At 48.3% G+C, this 9,606-nt stretch overlaps 1 pseudogene; it reads right to left on the reverse strand.

Annotated features, from left to right (window-relative positions):
- Positions 1–3,144: 3,144 nt before the first annotated feature.
- On the reverse strand, positions 3,145–7,825 carry LOC139355062 (uncharacterized; annotated as a pseudogene).
- Between the last annotated feature and the right edge of the window lie 1,781 nt (positions 7,826–9,606).

Genomic DNA, 9,606 nt, shown 5'->3' on the forward strand with positions numbered 1-9,606 from the left:
TTCGTCGAAAAGTATGTTACAGGCAGAAGGAAGCGTTTCCGACCCCACAAAGTATATATATTCTTGATCAGGATCACTAGCCGAGTCGATCTAGCCATGTCCGTCTGTCCGTCTGTCTGTCCGTCCGGATGAACGCTGAGATCTCGGAAACTATGGGAGCTAGGCTATTGAGATTTGGCGTGCAGATTCCTGAGCTTCTTACGCAGCGCAAGTTTGTTTCAGCAATGTGCCACGCCTATGGTTTTATTTCTGTTCGAAAAGGTAATTAATTTTCCGTGGATAAGTCATATTTAATATTTATAAAAAGAACATTGGGTATTTAGACAATAAGGTATAGAAAGATAATATTCATGATGTAACAATGTGTATTTACTAAATATAAATTTAAGCTTAAAGAAATAGTTTTCGATAGTTCTAGGTATTCTGTATTACTTTTTAGTTTAAAAAGACTTCTTCGAGGGACTTTCCAAATTTATCAATTCATGTATTCAGGCAATTAGAGACTTTAAGATTTAATAATAGGCGATCATAATTTATAATCAACTTCTTAGTTGATAAGGAAATAACGTTGCTGCACAAAGTTACCAAATGCTGGATGGGACTGGTAGGGTAAAAAGACGTAATCATGCCCTAATTCTTAGGGCACGTAATGCTCTTTTTCCCATGGAGAAGTGACGAGACGGAACTCATTTCAAACGACAATGAAAGCACATTTAGAAATAATTTTTAAATTTTTAAACGCAATAAAGAGCAGAATGATGTGTTTAACGACATGGAGTTAGAGAGAGTTCTTCAAGATCTGCAAAATGTGTATAGAGAAGAAAAGGGCCCCTTCCCCAAAGGGCCAGCCTCTCAATACCTTGATGAAGAGTTCAGGGCTTTGACAGTACCCGACGTCGGCCAAAACGTAAATGTACTCCAAGATAAAAATGATTCAAATGGCGAACTTCCTCTTATAAGACTTCCTCCGATGGTATCTGACGATAACCTTTGTTCGCTTACCCGGTCTCTCAACTTTAAGCAACGCCAGGACTACGCCAACGTAATGTATAATGTTGCAGCCAAAAATACATTTTATGAATATGTGGTGGAGGGGCCGGAGTGGGAAAAAGCACTTGGCGAGCAAATAAACTTCCTGGGGCAACAGATTCCGCAAAGGTTTTACTTTGTGCTTGTACGCCGGGGGGTAGCGGGGTACCGTGGTGGCGCTGGTGGAATGGCGTGGGAGGCGACGGCGGGAAAACTGGCGGCGTCGGCGGGCTGCTTCGCTGGGCTTCGGTGGCTTGCTGCTGGTGCGCTTGCTGCTGGTGCTGCGGAAGCTGTAGGGGAGAAACCACTCGAACGCGTTTGCCCCTTAATCGAAAATAAATGTGCACAAAAGTTAACTGGGTAAAAGTAGGCGGGGGTACGACCGCGGTTTATTCAATTGAACTTCAGAAATCGAACTGACTTAGTCTAAGCTCCGCTCTGCGCTCCAAAGCGCAGCGGAGACTTCATGGAGGGAGCTAGGAACAGCGCAGGAGAGCGGGAGCGCGGGAGAGCGGGAGAGCGGTAGAGCGGTGCAGCTGGTGCAGCTGGATAGCGAGGCCAGTCCAGATTCGCCGGACAGTGGGCCTGAACATTCCGCCCCCCTTGCAATCGCTAGCGTTGCAAAAAATAACGGAGACGGAACTTCGGCCAGCCGCCTACGCCTCAAGCCTGCGTACAGGCGCCGGAGACGATCCACCCGAACACCGTCTTCTGTTCTACTGGCAGTCCCTCGTCGACCATGTGGAAGCCCGGCTTTATCACCTTCGGGTAGACGTCCGCGTCAGGATCAATGAAATCGTGGCTGGCCGGTGGAAAACCTCATCCGCGAGCGGTAGCTCCTTAAATTTTTGGACGACGCTCTCACTGAGCGCACGGATGGGAGTGCGGATGCGCACGTTCGGCTCGATCTTGAGGACCACCTCCAGCTTGACGGCCTCGTCGACCTTCGAACGAATCGTCGCCGTGCATATGCTCTCGTCGCCCACGTTCGTTGTCGGCAAACGCAACGCGGCGGCCAGGGATGCATCGATGGAGCTTGTCGGGGTGCACGGATCGATGAGTGCGGCGGTGTCGAACTTCTTCTCTCCGGTCTCGACGATCACCACAGCAGTCGGGAGGACATTAACGCTATGACGCTGGAGAAGTGCGGCAAGCGACGGAGCTGGTGTCGAGGATGCTGAGCGCGGTGGAGGAGCAGGCGTTTGGCGAGTTGGCGGATCTTGCCGGCGCGGGACTTTTGCTTGGAGCCGGACTTTTTCCGGGAAACAAGGTCATGCATGTGCAGCAGCGTGTGATGATTCCGGTTGCACGTTCTGCACCGGTCACCGCTACGACAGCTCCCAGTGGAGTTCTCGTGTGCGAGACAGTTCGCGCAGTACTTGTTAATAAGCACTGCCCGCAGCCGCTTCTCTGCGCTCAGCTTTAGGAACCTCTGACACTTCCGAAGAGGATGGATTCCGCGGCAGACTCGGCATCGGTAGGACTGAGTACCCCGAGTACGTCTGCTATCCAGAGCCTGAGCGCTACGTGGACGGGGAGCCATTTTCCTGTTTAGAGTGTGGATAAGGAAAAAACAAACAGGGCTGATTAACACTAACGTGGATAATGGCTACGGACTAAGTTGTGTAAGAAACGCGGCTCGTTACGAGGTAGTTTTGGGCGGCTCTCTTGGAAGAAGAACCACCTTGGTCACTGGACGTTTGACAATGCCGCGTGTCGTACGAATGTCGACTACGCGGACATTACCATCGGCTCTCGGAAAAACGGAGTCTATTCTTCCGAGTCGCCACTCATTTGAGGGCAAATTGTCATCCTTAATGACGACCAGATCGCCCACACGCAGATTTTCTGTGGGGACTTGCCACTTGTTGCGCTTGTGGAGCTCCTTAAGGTACTCATCCTTCCATCGAGTGCGGAATTGTTGATGGAGAGACTTTAAGTGCTGCCACCGGTTCAGAATGGACTTGGATTCGCCCTTTACTTCAGGTTCCACTATGGATAGAAGAGGTCCACCAACAAGAAAGTGCCCTGGTGTCAACGCTAAGAGATCAGTTGGATCCTCGGACATGGGAGATAGCGGTCTGGAATTCAGACACCCTCGCTAGGAGGGTGGACAGCTCTTCAAAGGTGTACTTCCGTGTAGCGGTGGACTTGTAAAATAAGGTCTTGAAGCTCTTGACACCAGCTTCCCATAGGCCTCCCATATGGGGTGCCCCAGGAGGAATGAATTGCCAGGTGAGCTGCTGATGACTATAGGCATCGGTCACAGACTCCTTAACGGCTTGCAGGAAGTCTCAAGAAGAGGGTGTCCTCGCCAAGTCCAATCCGACAATGGAAAGACCTTCGTCGGACACCCTCTTCTAGAGACGAAACGAGCGAAAGCGGCAAGAAACTTTTCTGTCGTTAAGTCGGATGTAGGCTCTAGATGGATGGCCTTTGTAGAAAAACAAACGAAAACCAACACATACCCTTTCGTAATGAGACAAGCTCTTCCGGTATAATTTTTTATGTCAAACGGGCCGGCGTAGTCCATCCCTGTGTAAGTGAACGGGCGGGAAAAGGACACTCGCTCTTTCGGAAAACTTCCCATCATCTGGACTTGCAATCTCTTTTTGTGGATAACGCAGACCTTGCAGGAGTTAACCACTGCCTTCACCAAGTTCTTTATTCTCGGAACCCAGTATCTGAGACGCACCACTAACTGGTTGCCACCATGTAACGTAATGAGATGCGTGAATTTGACCAGAAGCCGCGAGAGTGCACATTCGTACGGCAGGATTATCGGATGTCGTTCATCATACCGCAAACTGTCGTAGGCCGTTACGCGGCCGCATGCCCTGATTACCCCTTTCTTATCTAGAAAGGGGTTCAGGGAGAGAATCGAACTCGCCGCGGGCACAGGACGCTTCTGACTCAAGCAGCGGTATTCTTCAGAAAAATACCTGCGCTGAGTGCAAATCGTCATGAGTTCTTCCGCGGCGGCAACGTCCTGGGCCTCTAGACGGACCCCGGAAGGCGGTGATTGTCTTCGACATCGTTGGACAAATCGATGGACATACGCGAGGACCCGCAAAGCTCTATCTAAATTGGAAAAGCGATCTAGGAAATCTTCTGACGGCATAGATGCCACATGGACTTTAACGGCACGCTTTTCGATCTCAGTCACCGGCAGGTCGGTTCCCTGGCTGGGCCAATGATCGCGTGGACGTTGCAGCCAAGTGGGTCCATGCCACCAAAGCGGGTTATCCACCAGCTCTTGAAGGGGAACTCCTCGACTAGCCAAATCAGCTGGATTATGTTCGGATTGAACGTGCGACCAATTGGCCGCCTCAGTGGACTCGGTGATCTTCGTCACCCTGTTGGCAACGAACGTAGTCCAATGGCACGCTGGTTTTGCTAACCATGCTAGCACAATCGTGGAATCGGTCCAACACTGGAATTTTGAGGTCAGCCTCGGCATATTTGGAAGAATGGCTTCGGCCATCTCGGACAAAAGGAGAGCCCCACATAACTCCAGCCTGGGAAGGGACACCGTTTTGACTGGCGCCACACGCGTCTTGGCCGTGAGCAAGTGCACCATCGTCTTATGGCCCACTTCTACGCGCACATAGATCGCAGCACCGTATGCCTTTTGCGAGGCGTCACAGAATCCGTGATGCTCTACGCGGAACTCTGGACGGAAGGAAACCCATCTGGGTATTCTGACCTGGTCTAGGACCGAATAGCTCTGGAGAAAGCTGTTCCACCTTTGGCACAGCTCAATTGGAAGTTTATCGTCCCAGCCTAGATCCTGAAGCCAAATCTCTTGCATAAAGATTTTGGCACACACAACAAATGGAGCGAGCCAGTCTGCTGGATCAAATAGCTTGGCAATTTGGGAAAGGACTTGTCGTTTCGTGTGGGAGATTTCCGTTGCTAAATCTGGTGGGACGAAAAAGAACTCATCGGACGTCGCCTTCCATCGTACGCCGAGAGTTTTGGCTGTGCTCTCAGTGTCGATCTCGAGGAAGTCGGCTGTCAGAAGATGATCGCTTTGGATATGAGCTAATATTTCTTTGTTGTTGGAGGTCCATTTTCTCAGTGGAAACCCCGCGGAATCTAGAGCACTTTGTAGCTCGCGAACAATGGACTTAGCGTCCTCGGCGGAGTCAGCTCCCGAAAGGACATCGTCTACATACATATTATTTCGAATGACATTGCTCGCTCTTGGATAGCTGAGCTGCACGTCAGTTGCCAACTGTTGCAGGACTCGAATGGCCAGGAATGGCGCGCAATTGACTCCAAAAGTTACCGTCTGTAATTCGAAATCTCGAATGTGACCCTCGCTGTTGCGGAATAAAATGCGCTGGAACGGGGAATGCTTCGGATCTACCCATATCTGCCGATACATTTGCTCGATATCGGCACTGTAGACGTATCGGAAATATCGCCACTTCAGGATCTGGAAAGTCAGATGGGACTGTAAGACTGGGCCAGCATGAAGGATATCATTTAAGCTGACCCCATTCTCTGAAGGGCTGGAGGCATTGAAAACCACACGTAACTTAGGGGTTGTACTTTCCGGCTTGAGCACGGCATGATGCGGAAGGTAATAACTGGCAGAATTATGGGTAGGACGGACCTCTTTCATGTGATTGAGGTCGAGATACTCTTGAATCACGGAGTCGTATTTGGCTTTCAGCTGACAGTCCCTCTTCAGGCGTTGCTCGGTTCTTAGGAACTGCGACAACGCGGAGGATCTGGTGTGACCGAGGGCGGATTTTACGTTTTGAGGATCACGAAACGGAAGACTTACGACATACCTGCCGTTATCGTCTCTCGTAGTCGTTCGAAGAAAATTTTCCTCACAAGCCAAATCGGAAGATTTTGTCACTTTTACTGGCAGATCCTCCACCTCCCAAAATTTGGTGAGAAGCCTATCCAGGGACGTGTCAACTGTGTGGGAGATTCGTCTGGAAAAAACGGAAATCTGATTTTCCCTTGGAGCAGGAACGGGTCCTGTTAGGATCCACCCGAAAATGGTTTCTTGCCCGAGGAGAGAGCCACAAATATTCGGCCGGGTGCCGCTTAGGAGAATGGATGGCAGTATGTCGGCCCCGACCAGAATATCTATCTGTGCACTCTCGTAGAACTTTGGATCCGCTAGTGACAGTTCGGGAAGATCCCGTAGAAACTGTTGCGGAATCGGACAAGATGGAAGGTTTCCAGCTAATTGAGGAAGAACATAGGCCGTCGTGTTTATTTGCAAGCCAGGCCTCGTCGGAGAACGGATGGTAAACTGACAGAGCTTTTTGGATTCAGCGGATACTGTCTGGTTTAAGCCTGATACTTGGGCTCGGATTACCTGGTGAGGCAACTTAATTAGTTTGAACAGCCGCTCAGAAATGAAGGTTGCCTCTGATCCTGAATCTATCAAGGCACGAGCTATAAATTTCGACCGCAGGTGACATATGTCAATTATGGCGGTGCCCAGCAAGACGGATCTATACCCCGTCGCGAAGTAATTTTGTACTGTAGAGTCCGTGGACCGGGAATCGGTGGCAACTGGTGTACTTGGTCTTGATCTGGGTCTTGGGGCGGGATTCGAAGGCGATTGGGAGGAGTTGCCTCTGTGTAGTAAGGTGTGATGGCGGCCGCGGCACGTAAAGCAACTATGAGTGCTCTCACAATCACGCAGCTGGTGCCCTCGTGCAAAGCAGTTCAGTTCAGTTCCTGCCACGTCGGAATCTCTGCCTTATTGTGCAGGGACTGTTCCCACAAGGATAGCGTGAGCTTAGGAAGTTTGGAGGAGCACATGTACACTAGGAGGCAATCCCAATTTTCAGTTTCAATTCCGGACATTTCTAAAGCCGTAAGGCAACCCTGGATGGTACGTTGAAGTTCACGGATAGCTGACCCAGATTCCTGATTAACGGACTGCACATTGAAAAGTATTTTCAATTGGCTATTTACTAACAACCGCTTGTTTTCGAAACGCTCAGTTAGGTTAGCCCAAGCTGAGCGAAAGCCGTCGTTAGTAAGGGGGGAGTTTGACACTATCGTGTGTGCATCGCCGCTTGTTTTGGCATTTAGGTGAAACAATTTTTCGACTGGCGTCAGCCTTGGATTGTTTATGTAAATGGCCGTAAACAGATCCCTAAAGGTCGGCCACCGCAGATAATCTCCGGTGAAAACCTCGGTATCGCACGGAGGCAGCCGACATCCAGAGGGAATGTAAGTCTGGGTAGGAACAGCTTGAACTTGGGGAGCCTGGGCTATCATATCCGCGATCTGAGCCCCACATCTCTCGTAAACGGAATAGCAGTAGCCGTATTTAGCCTTGAGAACTGGCAAACTATCAGCTGCACTGTCTCCGGCTTCTGCTATGCACCCGGTGCATTCATCGTATTCTGCCTTGATGCGGTCCCATAACGCGCGTTTTTCTTCGCGGCGGATGTTCAGCATGGACAGAGTAGGAGGGATCGGCGAAGGAGTGTTTGCTCTGGATTCAAACTCACTCAGCCGATCTGAGACCTCAGTAAATTTGCTTAGAGCGATCTGGGAAGGTGTTAGTGCCATTTTGACGTTTGCACGGGTGACCCTTTTTCGGGGCGACGAGGTCTTGGCAGTTAGTTCGGGTGTGGGCGGATCTACGGATATGCCTGGGACTACGGCAGGTGGAATAGACAACTTGTTGTTATCACATCCAGCGGACATTTAAAGAGAAATTACCTTTATTTGGGTCTGAATCTGTTCGCCTTTGTTTATGTCGGATAAATAGGAAACCTGGCCCACTTCTGGAACAGTGAAACGAGGTGTCGACAAAAAAAGTAGTGGATCGGAGAAATAGAAATTGGAAGCAAGTACCGACCTGGTTACTTTGCGGAATTAAACCCAATAATACGGATTAGGAACAGTGAGTGATGAGTTCGAATATCACCCGTTGAGAAGTAATACTATAATATTTAACCCTTTTGGTATATGTATTATGGTTGGGATCAAGTTTGGTATATTTTTGCTGGTATTTTTTGCGTTTGGATAAATTGAGGGGAAAAATACCAACTATGTGTATATATATAGTCCCCGGTGGAGTAATTGTAATATTTTCGCCTTTATTTAAACTTCTGAATGAAGAAAAAATACCAAAATTTGTTGGCCGGAGGATGCGATCGGTTGATTATTTAATATTGGAGTATTGCTTTAATTTGATTTAATATTTCGAGGGAAAAATACTACAAATATACCAAAAAAATGGTGGACGGAGGATGCTATGCATGCAGTGGAGTGCTGGAATTTTTCCCGTCTAAATAAAATAAATTTTACGGAGTAAATACCAAATACCAAAAAAAATACTAAAAAGTTTGATGGTAAATAAAACACAATGACCAAAAAAATTTTCACGTCGGTTGGTGTAATTTTATTTTATTATTTTTTACCGGATGGCCGAAACTTTAATTAGTCGGAACGGGATGGTGGAGTTAAAAATTATATGTGACTGTATTTAGATATGTGTATATATGTAGATATTTGTATATATGTAGATATTTGTATTGATGTAGATATTTGTCTAGATGTAGACATTTGTATGTATGTAGATATTTGCATGTATGTAATTTTCGTGTATGTAATTTTCGCCGGTTTTAAATTTATTAAATAATTATTGCCGGCGGGGTATGTGTTGTTGTGGAAGTTTTCGATTTATTGTGTGTGGACTGTATTTGGAAAAACGAAAAAATACGTGCAAGTATTTTAGGGGCTGCGGATATACAGAGAGAAAAATCTTGAAAAGTTTTGGGGGCCTGAATTGGCAGAACACTAGAAATTTAATAATTCTCACTGTATGCTTGGCTTATATTTGCACAATATTTTTTCTAAGCTTGGAATTTTTTCTCGATTTTGTATATGTGTATGTAAGTATGGATGAGCGGCCAAATGCAATTAAAAAAGGAGTCGGAAAAAATTGGCAATATGGCCGCACGTAGCAAAAGGAAAATCGAAGAAAAAAATGGCGAAGTAATTTTTAATTGCCGTTGTCGGATTTAATCGGACTAGGATTTTGGACAAATCGTACAGAAAGTCAAACGAATTATATTTTCGAGTGGCTGACTGCAGACCGGCAATTAATAAGACGAAAAGCTTTACTTATCTTATCGGCTCGAATGGATCAAAATGTACGCCGGGGGGTAGCGGGGTACCGTGGTGGCGCTGGTGGAATGGCGTGGGAGGCGACGGCGGGAAAACTGGCGGCGTCGGCGGGCTGCTTCGCTGGGCTTCGGTGGCTTGCTGCTGGTGCGCTTGCTACTGGTGCTGCGGAAGCTGTAGGGGAGAAACCACTCGAACGCGTTTGCCCCTTAATCGAAAATAAATGTGCACAAAAGTTAACTGGGTAAAAGTAGGCGGGGGTACGACCGCGGTTTATTCAATTGAACTTCAGAAATCGAACTGACTTAGTCTAAGCTCCGCTCTGCGCTCCAAAGCGCAGCGGAGACTTCATGGAGGGAGCTAGGAACAGCGCAGGAGAGCGGGAGCGCGAGAGAGCGGGAGAGCGGGAGAGCGGTAGAGCGGTGCAGCTGGTGCAGCTGGATAGCGAGGCCAGTC

This window comes from Drosophila suzukii, unplaced genomic scaffold (genome assembly GCF_043229965.1).
Source record: "Drosophila suzukii unplaced genomic scaffold, CBGP_Dsuzu_IsoJpt1.0 scf_7, whole genome shotgun sequence".
In the NCBI taxonomy this organism is placed as follows: Eukaryota; Metazoa; Arthropoda; class Insecta; order Diptera; family Drosophilidae; genus Drosophila; species Drosophila suzukii.